The sequence below is a fragment of the Lichenostomus cassidix genome, chromosome 5 (assembly GCF_008360975.1).
Source record: "Lichenostomus cassidix isolate B80296 chromosome 5, HeHo_3.0, whole genome shotgun sequence".
NCBI lineage: Eukaryota > Metazoa > Chordata > Aves > Passeriformes > Meliphagidae > Lichenostomus > Lichenostomus cassidix.
In genome coordinates, this window is record NC_139486.1 from 10,955,208 (window position 1) to 10,971,388 (window position 16,181).

General features: G+C 37.2%; 1 long non-coding RNA gene across 1 annotated transcript in view; it reads left to right on the forward strand.

Moving 5' to 3' along the window:
- LOC146435944 (uncharacterized) overlaps positions 1–16,181 on the forward strand; it is a 219,206-nt gene that overhangs the window by 108,405 nt on the left and 94,620 nt on the right. Inside the window, exon 8 of the long non-coding RNA XR_014852454.1 lies at positions 2,233–2,514. This is a non-coding gene — a long non-coding RNA (uncharacterized LOC146435944). The remainder of the gene's footprint in view (positions 1–2,232; positions 2,515–16,181) is intronic.

The following is a 16,181-nucleotide window of genomic DNA, read 5'->3' on the forward strand; positions in this document are numbered from 1 at the left end:
GCTGGATTTATATGCAATAACACCAGTGATGCTGGGTTGTTTTGTTTTTCAGAGGTTCCCACTACAACAGACACGGATAAAAATGGCTGGGTTTTTTCCCCCATGCAAGCCATGAAAGTTGTTTAATTTGTTTTAAAAAATGTAGTAGTTGATGAGAGACTTCCTTCTGATGAAATTAGATTCAGCAGCATAATTGATGAAATAAGGAGGAGGAGATTACCCCAAATGACCTTTGTGTCTGAATCTTTATTTGAAAGGGAAAAAGACTTTTTTTGAATGTACTTCCAGATAGTATCTACATTTCTTAGAAACTTGCAGGGCTTTTTGCGGGAAACCCCCAAACTATTTCCGTGTGGCTTTGGCCAAAATTATTTGGTTTTCTCTTACCAAATTTCAAAAAGGTTGAATAGTTGGCTTTTCTGAAGGAAAGGCAATACTTTCCATATAGAAATGTCCCCGTTTTTTTTAGCATTGCTTTTTTTCCTCTTTCCACATTTCTGACAAGCAAAAGAGTACAAAAGTACCTGGAAGTACAGTTCTTGTGTCAAGAAATTTCAAAGCGAAAATAAGATTTTCAGTCTCTGAGTTTTTTCCTGCTGCAGCACCGGTCAGGGCCAATATATTAGGCTCACAATTTGACATAAATACAATCATGAGTTTTGTTTCTTCCACTGCGACATTGCAAATACCATTATGGCTAATTGCCATTGACATCAGTCCGTGAGGAAAAGAGGCTGTAGTTGCCGAAACTGTATTATTACTTAAAGGGTTTACCTTTTTATACCCCTCTGCTGTGATTGCCAGAGTGTTCATGTTAGTGCAAAAGGTATCAGATGAGGAAAATTTGCCAAATATAATCTAACAATGAGAAAAAAAGGAAAGTTGATGTGGACAGGAGGGAGTGGCATAAATTATTCATGTAATTTGGTTGAAGTCTGAATTGATATTGCTTTGAAATTGCAATGCTGTCATGTTACATGCTTGAGATTATGCAGTATTGGTACCACAGTGAATTACAGATGTTCAGTTTTATGGGGCAGTTCTGTTTAAAAACAGTGTTGGATGCTGTATCTGCTGGGTAGTGTGTTTTATGGGCTGTTTCAGCAGGTCAGCAAAAAATAACAACCCTGATCATGAATCTTAGTTCTGTGTGAGTGAAAGAGTCTGTGCTGGTCTGCGTTGCCCTTCCTAGACAGATGGAAGGGGCGCTCAGGTGGTGGTTTTTTTCCTATCCTTGTCTCCATAGACTGTGGGGATACATTTACAGAGTCTGAAACTGCTTTTCGGAATGTTGGAGTACAGTATTTTTGCTGTTCTGTCTATTTCTTATTTTAAATGAAGGGATTGTACCTCCTGACTTCCCTAAATCAGGCTTGGAGCCTTTAGTTATGATTGAACTGAAGATGAAGGCTTAAATGCAGGGATTAGATAGTTAAAATGAGGGTTTAGAAAATGCCCATTTTTGCCATGAGATAATTTTGTGATATTTCTGTAAAGAAGGCTCTTCAACAAAAACTGGAAGGAATTCAGCCATGAGGAATTCCAGCAGTGAGAATTTGAGATGTTTGGGAAATCAGGAGCAAACTGAAACTGAGGTCTTCGAAATGGTGGTATTTTTTTTTCTGGTGCCAAAAAGCATGCCAAGTTATTTTGTCCTGAATAATCTGTAGATTTAATCTCTCTTGAAGTGCCCAAGGGGATCTCTGACAGAGTTTTGGAATCTGTGGTTCTCCTTGGTGCTGTGTTTTACAGCTTCATAACAAAACACTGAAGCTGATTTCTGTAATGGATAAAGTGGAGTTCAGAATATATTTGATCTCTTTCAATAACTAGAAACCTTAACCATTTTGTAAACAAAGACTCAGCCCAGTGTGAATATGCCTAAAAAAAGAGAAATTTTATTGGATTGTGGAAGTAGTGTATCTTGTATCTTCTTCACTTATTAAAACATAAGGCCTTAATTTCAGAGTTAGGAATAAGAAAGATGACAAAGAATAGCACTAGATTGGAAACTATGAAGCCTGTACCTAACTCCAGTGAAAACAGTTACAGCTGAGTCATTTTGATGAAAGCATATACAGCAAATAAATTCAATAAATAGGTATATTTAAACACATGGAAGCAATGATTACACGAGGGAACTTGAGAACAATATTTTAAGGTGTATAAAGATTTTTTCATTTGCCATGAAAATGCATACTATCGTATGGATTTCCTTTCTCTTTCCCACAGTCTATGAAAAGTTGAGGCCAGAAACAGCTTGAAGACTGAACATGGTATGTCTCTAAAATCCAACCATTCTCATGCACATCTGCCAGTAGTGGACGTTGACCTTCTCTTTCCTGCTGTGTCCAGACATCACTGAGTTCAGGAAATATCAGAGAAGTCACACAGCTCTAGTTTAGCACAACAGTGACCCTACAAAACGTGGCCTTGAAAATCTTACTGTGCTGGAAAGCCAGGACCTCTGTTTGAGCATTCCCACTGCATACAGTCTTTGGCGTGGTTGGCAAGGTTAGTGACAATTTAATCTTTGCACTTTCCTTCTCTTTTATCTCTACATGTGACTAACAGCAGAAAAAGCTAACGAGTGTATGAACAGCAGATATTTTGAACTTTCAATGTTTCTGAGATATTTAGGTAAAGCAAGGTAGGGAAAAATTTTGTATAGAGAGGTAATACCTTTTGCTGGGTGAAATGATAGAACTAGAAAGAAACAGCAACTCTCACTTGATGGAAGCTTGTCGCTTTTCCCCAACTTTTACATCAGTTGCTTCAGTGATTTCTGTAGCAATATAAAATCACTATTTTTTTGTTACCGTTAGTAATTTATTTAGTTTAAAGACAGAAGACAAAATAATTTAACTGCCTACATTGTGTGGATGTTGCAATGTGAAGTGATCCATAGGGATATGCTCTTCTGTAAACTGATACTGTGTTTTAATCTGTGTATCTATCATAAAAAAATATTTAGATTGAACAGCAAAAAATTTGGAACTGTGATATTTTACTAGGAATATATGTACTCAAATGTATAGTCAGGTGAGGATGAAACATATTAACAATGTGATGTTTATATCTGGTACCCTTATTTTGCGAACTTTCTGAAGTTATGTGGCTGACCCCATCACTACAATGTACCATCACAGAAATCCAGTTTCACTGAAGTGTTAAGTTCAATGCTATTCAGGAAACTGTTTCTTTGAATTCCATCTTCTCTGTTTTTAATAAATCTTGGTTTTGGCTAGGATCACTCTTGCCTAGGTAATTTTACAAAAATGCCTGTAGAATGCTGAGAAGCTCATCAGCTTTATGAAGAAGAGCTTCAGACTTTCCAGAACTTAAAAGTTCCTCTCAGTGCCAATTATTAGACAGGAAAGAGGCAATTCTGTTATTTTTTAGTAAATTTTGCCTGCCATCAGGCTCCAGTGAACAAGCAACAAAAAATACAGAATCTCAAGGACTAAAAGAAGGCTAAAAATTGGTATTAGTGGGTGGCCGTATAATATTCAAAAAAAAGATGAAAACTGTCTAATTTATGCTTGGCTCTTGCAGTTCATGAGGAATGCCATCCCTTAGCCATCATGTCATTTGGAGCATTAGTCACAAAATGAGCTATGTGACTTGCTGATAATATCTGCAGATGGGAAATCCTCAGAGGATTTCTCAGGATGCATCCATGGCTGGCTGGACCCTCAAAAGCTGTGTGGAACAAGTAGAGCATCTTGAATGGCATCTCTCTATCTGCACGAAGGTAATTTTGGCCTGTGAAAAGAACTGTCAGAAATGCTGGACTCTTGTGTTGCAGGTGGCATTTCCAATGCTATGTTACCTCAATGCCAAAGTGCTTAGAAGCCATCCAGTGGGTTAAACCCAGAAATCTGGGTTTGCCAATAATAGTCATGGATAAGTTCTTCCAGCAGTTGTTCTAAAACAACTTATTAAAACATGAGGCCTTAATTTCAGAGTTAGGAATAAGAAAGATGAAAAAGAATAGCACTAGATTGGAAACTATGAAGCCTATGCCTAAATCCAGTGAAAATGGTTATGGCTGAGTCATTTTGATGAAAGCATATACAGTGCTAAGACAGTGGCTGAGACAGAAACAAATGGCTTCAGAAAATGCATTAAAAATAATTCTTACTCCTGTTGGAAAAAAGACATTATGTCTGATTTCCAATCTATAAAAAAAAATTCAGAATAAACACAATTATACAAGCTGTTGAGTATCTTGAGAAGAAAACCAATGTCTTCTTCATTTATAGGTCATTTTATGATCTGTAAATTTGGTATGTCAGGCTCCTTGCATAGTAGCTGATATGCATTTTCCACCAAGCCAGGTTGCATGGTGTGCTTGAAGATGAAGTGTCTCTTCCAGTGGCTACTTTTAGCCTGTTTGACAGACACTTGCATGGGGTGAAATGCACAGCATAATTTCTGGCAGGTCTTTCAGTAGTAAGACTTAACTTTATGAACACTTTCATTACTGTGTGACCTCATCCTAATAGGACCAGTTTGGGTTCAGGCAGGGTAAGCAATGCGTTGGTTATAGGACACGTTGGCAACCTGATATCCACGTGCAATATGATGTGTGATATATGTGAGCTAGAAATATATATGTGAATGCCACATTTGGGGAGAAGCACACTTCCTAAAACATGGAAAGTGAGAAGTTAGCCTCAGTTCTTTTCTTCTATATATATACTTGGACTTAGTCACTTACTGAACTGAATTTAAATAAACAAATAAGACTTTATTTGTACTTGGTAGAAAGCTCCAGCCTCCTTCCAGTGAAAACTTTGCCATTAAGTCTTTATGAATAATTAAGTTTTCAAATTACTTTATGAACTAAAAAACTAAGAAAATATTTCAGATTGAGTTGTAGTGAAATATTTTTGTTTATCTCACTGTAATGAAAAATCCAAATGCAATGCAAATAAAACATTGTTTCTGCTTGCATTAAACATTTTCTGTGCCAAAATGCTTCATTTCATGTAACTTTGGGATTTTTAATCCTCATTTTAAAATAAATTTTAAAAGAAAATAATTAGTTTGAAAAGAAAACCATTAACATCAAAAGAAAATAATTATTTTGAAAAGAAAACCATTAACACTGAACAGTTAAATATTTTCAAGGCTTTCATGTGTCTCTCTGCTATCATCCTAGCTACATTTTACCGCAGATAGTCTACTGAGTGGATTTTTTTAAATGTTGATTTATAAATGATTCCTGTAGCTGTCCTGGCCATTTTCTGATGGCTGCTTGCCATGGTGTGGTGTGTTTCGCAAAGTTTTCAGAGAATTGTGGTGCATACAGTTTGTGCACCTGAAAAATAAATATGGGCAAATACATGTGAAGGCCCTTCCTTATCTATGGTTGGTGTAGGCTGCAGGTTAGGCTTGTTTTAATTTTGAAAAATCTTTAATTTCCCCAGGGTAAATGAACCTTTAGTCTTGGTTTTCTGTGCTTGGAAGGGAATCAGACTAACACTGTGTTATCTTATTCTTCATCTCCTCTACATTTTAGGCCTCCATTTAGTTGATTTTGGAAAGTGTGAAGTGTTTGAGAGGATTAGAGAAGGCAGAAGAAGAGGAATTCAGAGCATGTATTGAGTAAGGGAGGTTGACTGAGCTTGCTGTGTTTATGGACAACCGCGTTGCAGGGTTCATTTGAATGCTCTGGGGTTCATAAACCTGTGCAGCCTGGAAGGCAGAGCCCATTTGAGCGAGTCAGAATTTCAGTGCAAATGATTTACCCAGCTGCTAAGATAACACTTGAAGAGTTAGTGGCAAAATAAATTTTTATTTTTACTTTTAAAGGTCTAATTTAAACTGACAAACACATTTAAAACTGCAGATGGGCTCAAGCTAAAAAGCAGAGTGTGTGAAGCCTTTCCAAGCTCAGGCAGGTTGGGATCCAAACCTTCTACCACTCTGGCTTTGGCTGCTTTTAAATTCCTCTTTGGTTCTTTATTGCGTCTGGTGTAAATCTAAGATGGGGGGAACAGCTGGTTACAAGGGATTTATGATTTTTTTGGGTGGGTATTTGATGAGAATTCCCTTTTTCTCAAGTTGAGCCCTGACTCTTGAGCCAAGCTCAGTGTCCATCAATGCCTAAAAGCTTGCTGCCTAGCACACATCTCCAGCTAGGACTAGTTCAGTTCTACTAAATTTTCCAGTATCCAAAATCCACGTATTTTCAAAGGCTTTGCTGCAGTTATTTCACAGCAAGGCTGGTCTGCTCTCAGCCCCAGTGTGATGGCTACCAGTGAAGAGGCCTCAACCATTGCTCCATGTATTTTTGGATAGGGTAGAAATATTCTTCTAGTTACACACATGTAATGCCACTCAACTCTTCATGCTATAGAACTGATTCTTAGATGAGTGCTGCCTTTCTTCTTGTATAGTATTGAAGCAGAAACTAAAATTTGGACCAGTAGCCAGGAAGACTGCAATTGAGTGACACATACAAAAGCCTGTTTTGATTTCAGCATTCCTCATTTGACAAGTGTTTACCTAGACAGTGTGTAGTCAAAATGAATTTTGATTTTCTGCAACCCCAAGTCTTTGATGTGTCAAAATTCCTGTGAAAATAGATAAACAAAATCTGAAATTTCCAGATGGACAGCTATACTGCAAGCAATATAAACATGATTCAACTTTGAAAATTATTTGAATCACTTGTTGCAATACAAGCATATCTTAAAATATTAGGACTTGTATCACAGAAGACTTGCTGTAATAATGAAAACTTAGTTTCTATTCAAATAGGTTATGTATTTTGATTCTGGGGGATCTGATTTTATGTGATTCTCCACATTTTCTTAGATGCTCTGCCAAAAGAAAGCAGTGAAAAATGTTTCCCAATGAGCCCAACACAGGCAGATAGACCAAAACTGTCCTTGGCAGTGGAGGTCTGCTGTATTCATGTTCTGGTGAAATTGCGAAGAATGCTGTTGAGTACATTCCTTGTGACTTACCTTCTAAACTTATACTTTTCCATGATGAGTACATTGAGAAGCAGCCTGAATGCCCAAAGGTTAATTTTTCAGAGGAAGTTACATGTGCCCTCTAGTTGTCTTTGAGATTTTACATACTTCAAAGTGCAATCTGAAGTTGAGTAACGTACTTATTGTTCTGTATGTGGTTTGAGAGATGTGGTTTACAGATATTTAAAACCTCATATGTGGACCTTAAAAGTGTAGATACCTGGAAGTGGAAAGTGTAATTAATTTATGCATCCTTTTTCCCCCTCCCTCCTTCATTCCTGTCCAACAGTGTATGTCATGTGTGCCTACCTGGTGCAGATGCAGAAATACACATGTAATGTGCAAGCTCCATATTAACTCTTTCTGAATGAGCCATACAAGCTCTGTAAAGCTGTTCATTACCTGGAATGGTCCAGGTATTTTTTGTGTAAACTAGAGAGGAAATTTACGTTAAGATGATCATTTTGAGTTTAATTGAGGTCAGAAGGGCATAGGCTCAAGCACTGAGATTCTGACACTAGTAATGAAATTTCAGGAGCTTGTATAATTTTGTATATTGCTGATGAAAAGTTGATACAAAAAGCTTCTTGAATTTTAGAGAATATCTTTCCCATTTCTCCATGAGCTCAACCCCAATCTTTCTTATGGTTATGTCAGTTTTACCTAGTTTTCTTTACTGAATTTGGTCCTCATATACAGAGTATAAAGGAAGACTCATATTCTATGTGAAAGGGAAGAAAACGACATTGCACTGGAGCCTCAATCCCTATCTCATCTCTTGTCTTTGCACAGCAATTAAAGAAAGCTGAAATATCCCCATATCCATCAAAATGAATAGCTGAAATTGAGAAGAAATTTTTTTCTGACCCCATAATCACAGAAACTTAAGTTATTCTGTGAAAAGTGCAATTTTGATGCTGAATTCATTGTTCTATCTTGCATAGCTACAGAAATTATTAGTGGCCATAAATGATGAATTCATTTTTAAAATCCACCGACTCAGTGACAGGAGCAGTTTGTTCCTCAGGTCCACAATAGATAACACAAAAAAGTCTTTAGTGTTTTAAAACTTTGTAACATTTCTGACAATTAGATCTGAAAAAACTTTATATACACAAAGCATTGTGTGTGGTATTGGACTTGGCTTTGAGATGGAGGAGGAAGAAGCAAATATTATGTAGTGTTCTTTTACCTTTTAAACATAGCCTAAACTATATATGTCAAAACTAACACCCATTTTCATCTCTGCTATCTAAATGTGACCCTTTTGTTTTATTTAATGTTCATGTGTTAAACAGAAGGTGGGAGGGAGGGAGAAAGGAAGAAAGAAAGAAAGAAAGAGAAAGAAAGAAAGAATTGAAAAAATGTAATTTGCATTGTGAAAAGCATTGCATTTGCTGTTTGATACTAGTTGGTGCTACAAAGATTTTGCTCATATTGCCATGTTTTCTGTAATGTAGGTCTTATGAATCTTATCATATACAGTGCAAAAAACCCCTAACATATTAAACAATGCCTTACATTGATATAAATCAATACAGCTTTGCACAGCATGTAGAGGACTAAGTATTAAGTGTATTGCAGGGTTGGAATATGATCTTAAGGTCCCTTCCAACCCAAACCATTCTATGATTCTCTATTTCTATGTGCTATATTACTCAGGTGTTAATTGTTGTGTGTGAGTAACTTGGTATCTATTGGTGGAAAACTGCATCTCAGATATGCTTAATAATTTTATGTGGACGTTGAACAGGGGAAGGGTTTTACTGGACCATTATTTGCAGTCTTCTGCACTGGGGATGAACTGAATCATATAATCCCATTCTTAACCTCATTATCTTTCATCATTAGTCAATGATTTACTTTTTGCTCCTGCACTTCTTTCAGGAAGCTCTTTCAAGGTTTTGTGCAGCTGGTTGTAATGAAACTTGTTTTTTTTTTTTTCTTTCCTAAATTAATTCAGGCCACTTTATTTCCCTCCCAACATGACCTTGTGTTTAGTCCTCCAGTTCTTACCTCATTTCATCTGTGTTCCTGATTTTGTCCCTCCTCCCAGAGTAGATTCTCAGTTCTCTTCAAGGATGACTAGACCTTCCTTCTACCTATTCTGTTCCTAGTTCATGTTTGTGCATAACACAGAGCACTGTCTTCAGTTTACTGTTATCTTTTATAATGATATTAATACATCCCAATTTCTGTTGGAAATACTTTGCTTTTGCCATGGGCTAGTATCACATTGCACTTTATCATCACTCTGGTGACTCATTGTAATCTTGTGATTAAGTTCTATGTCCAGGTCTTCTTCTGGATCTGTCATTTCCAGCTGACCAGAACCTTTTTTGTGATGGTACTTATTAGTCACAGTACACTTGCTGAAAAAATATGTTGGCTATCACATTCAGGAATAAGTAGGTCCTACCATATTTGGTAGCATGTTTTTCCAACATGTCTGGGAAATTTGTGTCCAAACAATGAAATGGTTTCTGATAGCCATTTTCATTCCAACAAGATATTAATGAGGTCCTCATTGAGGTTCAGATTTGATCCATGTGAGGCAATGGCAAACTTCTGACCCTAATTAATTTTAAAGCCCTTCATTCAAATTGATTTTGACCTTATAAGCTACGGTTTTATCCATGTTACTGCAGATTTTTATTTGCAGAAGTGGTCTTTATTAAACCATGGCAGTATTCTACTCCTGATTTTTTTTCTAGCTTTCAGAAAGTTATCATATATTTCAATATCCACTTTCCAATAATGCATGTTAGTTCACCAAGTCTTGTTATGGCTCTACAGTCTATTTTCATGTCCTCCTCTATTGGTTTAATTTCCTCTGGTTTGTACCCTTGCCATCTTTCATTGGTTTCCAAACAGCAAAGTTGTCTCTCTGTTACCTCACCCATTTCAACTCAATCCTTTATAATCCTTTCAGTAACTGAACTGTCTCCATGACTACTCCTATATCCTCTGCTTATACTTTTCTCGTTGCTGCTTCTGCTGTTTTTTTTTTTTTTTCCTTTTTACCAATCCCTTTCAACTGTTTTTGTTTTGCCTGTGTAGCAAAGTGGAATTTGGAGAGTTGAACATGACATTTTTTTTCAGTTTTCTTCCTTGGGTCTTTTAGTTTAAAGCTCTTCTGGTGATGCTAGTTTGAATCTCACAAAATTAGTCCCTCAGGCACTCTGGTAGAGGCTATTTCACGTGGGCATTTTCTTGTAAATGTATTTTATTATGTTATTTTATTTAAGCTGTATGTTGGACCTGAATAATAACATAATTGGGTTCTTTTTTTTCCCTGTGGCAAGAGGTTAGAATATTGGTAGAAATATTATCATTTGCCATAAAAGGATGTAAACAACTTATTCCCTCCAGTTCAAGAAACAGCTCCTGTAAGGAGTGTAAAAAGTCAAGAATCTTGATTTGGCAGCAGAGTTATTCAATGTAAATCTGATTTAAGCCACAAGGCCATTTTGGTTGCCACTTCTCAGAAAGCTGCTTGTGGATGTAGAGCATATTCTGACAAATTTTCTCCTTCCCATCATTCTGATCCAAAGAAATGTCCCTACAGAAATACTTCTAGAGAGACACATGATCTTCACTTGGCAAACCTTTTTTCTTTGGATGCCTGGCTTTTTGCCATGAAAGGCCATTCCTTGATTAATCTGAAGGCAATATGTATTTGTTATTTTTCTGATTTCTTCAGATGCCTCTGACTGTTCATTCCAGCTGATTGGACAGCTGGCTTATTCTGAGCAGAGCCAGGTAATGCTTCTCTGTGGAGCAGATGTCATTGAACACAATCAGTGCACTCTGTTAAGTCTACCAGATGTCTTCTGACTTAGTCAACAATTTTCTGTTTTATTTAAGGGGCTTGGGAGAATATAGGGGATCCACCACTGTAAGAATACATTTGAAAAAACAGATTAAAGTAATGTTTAGTTTCATCCCCTAAATCCAGTCAAGTCTCTAGACAATTCTACCATCACATCAGGAATATTCTACACCTATCAGGAATATTTGGTTATCTGCCCTCTAGTTAATCAGTTGCAATATCTGTTACTGGCTCCAATAGAAGTTACATCTCTCCCAATGTTAGCAGTGGGTCATCAACCTTTAGAAGAATTCTGCAATAGAAGATTCTGGCACTTTATGATCACTTTTGACCCTCTATCTTTAATGATTGGTTTGTTCATACAAACAATTGTGCTTACATTTCCAAGTGCAACTATTATCACTTAACACAGAGATTAGATTTCTTTATGTGCAAATTGCCAGAGCACATCCAGGCTGAGAGTTGATATTGGGGATGAAATTTGCACAGATTTTTACTTCTTGTACATCTGAAAGTTTTGATATCCAGAACACTGGAGAACAAAAAATTCCTCTTGTAATTCTTCTTGTGGGGAAAAAAAAAGAAAAAAGTGGGGACTGGACATTTTCCACTGTTTGTTTTTTGTCTTTTTTTCCATCTCCTTATGCTCAGATATTTTCATGTGGCACTTTGGCAAATACAGGTGTATAATTCATGCTGATTCTTTTGTCTGCTTGAAAAAAGCTTCTGTCTTTGGAAAATTTGACCTATCTATTCATGGACATTTTTGACAGCTCTATGTATTTTTTTTTCTGTTGTTTCAATAACCTCTAGGTTGGCCAAAGGCACACTGTGTTGACACTACATTGGCCAAAAAAACTCCTGCAGTTTCAATTGGCAGGGTTATTTTCCAATTCCTTCCCTTGATTACTGGGACATGCAGCTAACTTTATGCAGCTTCTTTGTTTCAGCCAAAAGATGGGAACATTTTGTGGAGAAAGAAAAGTGTGCCCTCTTTACATTCTGTTTATTTTACATTTGAGGAGTCCTTGAGGGAGGATGTTCTGCATCACTTCGTAGTTTTAATATGGAAGCTGTCAGATTTTATTTAACTGAGCATTATTAAGTGAAAGGATACAAATACTTCAATCCAAACATCTTTATACGTATTTTTCCAGCAACTTGCTTCACCACGTCAGTTTTTCAGAATCTGTAAATGTAACACACTTTAATTACACATAATGAGATCATAATGTGATGTAATGAAAAGCTTGTTAGTCTTCAGCACAAGTAAATAAAAGAAAGCAATTCAAAAACCTTGAATTTAATTTGTGTGTTTTTCACTTTCATGTTTTTCTGTGCATATCTTAACATCTATTGCGTGTTCCTCTCTTGCCTCCTTTCATTTTTTTTTCAGTGATGTACTCGGTGAGCTTGGAAATAAATAGGTAGAGGGGAGAGGAGGTAAACTGGGAGAAAAGAGTTCCTGTCTTGTATTTACCACTTGCGAAAGTAGAGACTGGCCCCTTTCCGATACTGTATTTTAATTTATTTTTTAATCTACTTTCATAGTAATTTTTCTTAATAGTTTATTCCCTGCAGCTGAAACACTGAAGGCAACAACTTCAGTGCTCAGAGAAATCACTTGGCACTGAGAAATGACCAATTACTTGTTAAAACAAGGACAGGCAAACCCTACTGGGGCAGATCCATTGCCATAACAATGAACTTTGGCTGATTAGACTTTTGATTTTTTTCTTGTGTATACATTTTTGCAATGATATCTGCATCTATATTTTGTTAAAAGTTCAACACCCCCATTCTTGTCTTGTTTGTCTTATCTTCTAAAATATCTGCTTTCTTCACATTTGGGTCTCTAAATCTTGCAAAAATTGTCTTAGCATCCCATACATCTCACGCATATAAAGTGTTCCTGTTAATGTTCAAAAAATGAAGCACATCTACAGAAGTCAAAGGTGGTTATCTAGCTACTTGCAGAATAATAAATAAATTACACTACTTTCATGTAAGGAGTTTGTTTTACCTACAAGAAGGGGAATGTGAATGTTAGCTAAATTCTAGGATTGGTGAAGACCACTCATTCTCATTCATAAAAAAAAATAGTTTTCATTCAATATCAAGCAGCTGACATTATTGACAGTAGATTCCTTTTAAGGTTGAAACAATGTATCCTTCTCTTCTAGTTTTTAATGATGTCTGGGATTTGAAAAGAACCTATGGGATTTAGCAACAATTTCCCTTTAAAGGGCACTTGGATTTGGAAGTCTAACTCTTCTAGGTTCTTTCAAAAATACAAGCTGTTATTAATAAACTATCATCCAATGCCTGTAACATTACATCAGACTTCAGCTTTTTTTAAGTCCAGGAGACCATATGGGTAGTTTATTCTCAACCACTTCTAAGAACTTCTAGCTATCTTACCAAATATTTAAGAAAATTTGTTTAGGAGTGAGAGATCACTGGTAATTTGGTGTCCCTTCCAGGAATTCAGGCAAAGAGGGAGCACTCATTATTCAGTGAACTGCTTATTGAAGTGCTAAGCACTGTATTTTTAATCAGATTTAACTGTGAAGGTATTTTTGTAGAGATTACACTGTTTTTAATGTATCTAGTTCCTCATATCTAAATGATTTGAAAGAAAAAACCTACATCATAAGTAAATAAGAGTAATTTTGTAATAATATTTTTCATAAGAAACTGAGAAATCATGAGAGCTTTTGGGGATATTCAAAGACATCTTCCTAATTAAAGCTGTGCTAACATGAAAACCTTATGAAATCCTGTTTTAAACCCCTCATATCACTTTTCTATGGGAAACTGCTTTTACCAGGATGTGTTTAGATTTATCGTGGAGAAAATTGTTTGAAAAAAATCTTTCAAATAATTTTGCAGTTAAAACAAGATTGACACAGTTTCAGGACTAATACTTCAAGTGTATGCTTTACACTTCAGAGGGATGATTCTTGAAATAGTAACCTTTCAATTAAAGAGAAAAAAATCCTCACGTTATTAGATTTCTGTGGTTAGGTCTCATGGACAGCAGTTGTGAATTCAGTGTCTCCTTCTGTATGATATCACTGTGATTGAGGCAATCATATTGTTGAGACAGGTCCTGCAAATGTTTCCTCACTGTGATTGCTACCAAATCCTAGATGCCTGCTGCCTCCTAGAATAAACATATGGTAGGAAAGCTGCTGGTGGAAATTTTGTTTTATATTCAGTGTAACAGGGTAACAATGGTAACAGTTGCCACTGTTCAAAGGGAAATGACTGACTCAAAACAAAACCTTAACCTGGCAACTTGTCAGAGCGAGACAAGCAGTGATGCCAGTCAAAACAGCAAAGGCTGTACTGTTCCTCCTCCCTCGGTCTTTCTCCTACTATGAAAGGCTGCATTATGTTTACAGTGTTTATTTTATCTCTGAACCTTTTGCTGATGCAGTGCTCCAGTGCTTTTTTATAGTCAGTTCCTGCTCTTAGGTGGAATACTTGAAGAAATTGTCTGTCTGTTCTGTCTGTTGCTGTTGTGCTTGTGCTGCACTTCAGTGCCTAAAGTTTTACTGTGTTTCTCAAAGCTTCTGCCTTGACTGGAACTGGGTAAGCTGCTCCAACAAAGGGGTGGGATGTAGCTGTACCGTGTTTGGAATAGGTAAGAGAAGGACCTGTGTCAGCCAACAGCTGCAAGATAAACTCTGGCAAGGCATCCAGCAACATCTGGCAGCATCTGGTGAGGCATCTGACAAACCACATCTCATCCCCTCCAGCGTGCTGGGTCAAATGTGGACAGAGGGAGCTTTTGGTAGGGTCAGGGTGGGTCTCCACACCAGGCAGCTGAGTTTTTGAGTGAGGCTGTTATAGTCCTGCAGTTTTGGGCCTCAGATCCAGCACTGTGGCAGAAAGAGAAGGAGCCAGGTGCCACCCTGGGGCACCCTGGGTTTGAGGCAGAGAAGCAGCTGATGAGTACCATACTCTGCAGCCTAAGCATAGAGCAGCAACATGAAAATCAATCTTGTCAATAGCTCTTGTGTAGAAGGTCATTTACCTTATGATGATATACTATCTGTGAATAGATTGGATAATGCCTTTACTTCCAAGGAGATCCTGAAGTGGAGCAGTCAGCTGCTGTCACTTGAACAGCATCCTGAAGTGCTATAACACATTTCAGCAGTGACTACAGCCCAGAGCAAATTAAAAAGAGATGAGCATAAGCCAAATTTTCAATCATTGTCTCTTTGAAAATAAGGTCTTCCATGTTGGTAAGAGCACTAAACAAATGGATTACCCAAAAAAGAATCACAGATACTATCTGCATTCATTGGAGCCAATAGTTCCCAAATAACCTTTTTAAGCCAGGAAGAAACATAGCCAAAATTCACCCAAAGGCCTGACCTTTGCCCAGCACCTCCCATACCTTGGTGAGTGACTTTGGCCAGGAATGAAGCAGAGAAACATTGGCATTTCCTCTGTCAAAATATTATTCTGCCCCCATGGATGTAGACAGTCTTTTCAAAATAGATTCGATTTTTATCTGCAAAACAACAAGAAAATTTCCTCACAAGAGGAAACTTTAAAATCAGCTACTCAGAAAAACAGCTTATTTGAACCAGACTATTTACAAATCCAAGCAAACATGCTTGGCCAGAATACCAAGATGGAGGCAAATAAATATTTCTCATGCAACTGCAGGGTTATAGATTTAATATCCTTATGCCTCATTTGGGGAGTTTTGGAGTTTCTTTTGCTGCTACTGTTATCTTCCTGTCCAATGCATTTTATTGCTAAGGACTCACCATAAACCTGGCTGGTCTGTGTAATGGAAGGGCAGGTGGAAGGTGCTGGATGTAACTACAGCTGTATCAGAGATGAAAAGATAATAAAAAAGCTAATGTGGTACCTCCCTGAAGTGCAAGCACAGCTTTGTGCCAAACTCACTCTGCTAAGATGGCAGGGAATTGGCCCCAGCATTGGGGCAGGGCTACTATCTGAAGTTGTCCACAACTGTCTTTTGTTAAAAGCATTTCCCACTTTTCATTTCATAGGCAAAGGACAGGGTCTGATGCCACCTGATAACACGGACCAAGAAAAGCTTCAAGCCATTGCAGCTGTACCAGTTTTAACCAGGAAAGGAGTTGATTATGAGTATTTGATGTGGCAGACTGAGACTGTGAATGAAAAAGGTTATTTACTGGAGAGCCAGCATTTTCCTCTCCTATTCTCATGGCAGTTATTTTACTTATTCCATTTTCAGCTGAAAATTTTGCTTTGGAGCAAAGCAATGCTGTGGTTACTTTCCCTACCAGCCTTGTACCCACACTAGCAGGGCCTGTCTCCCTGCTATAAAGACTTTTCCTAACATCCAA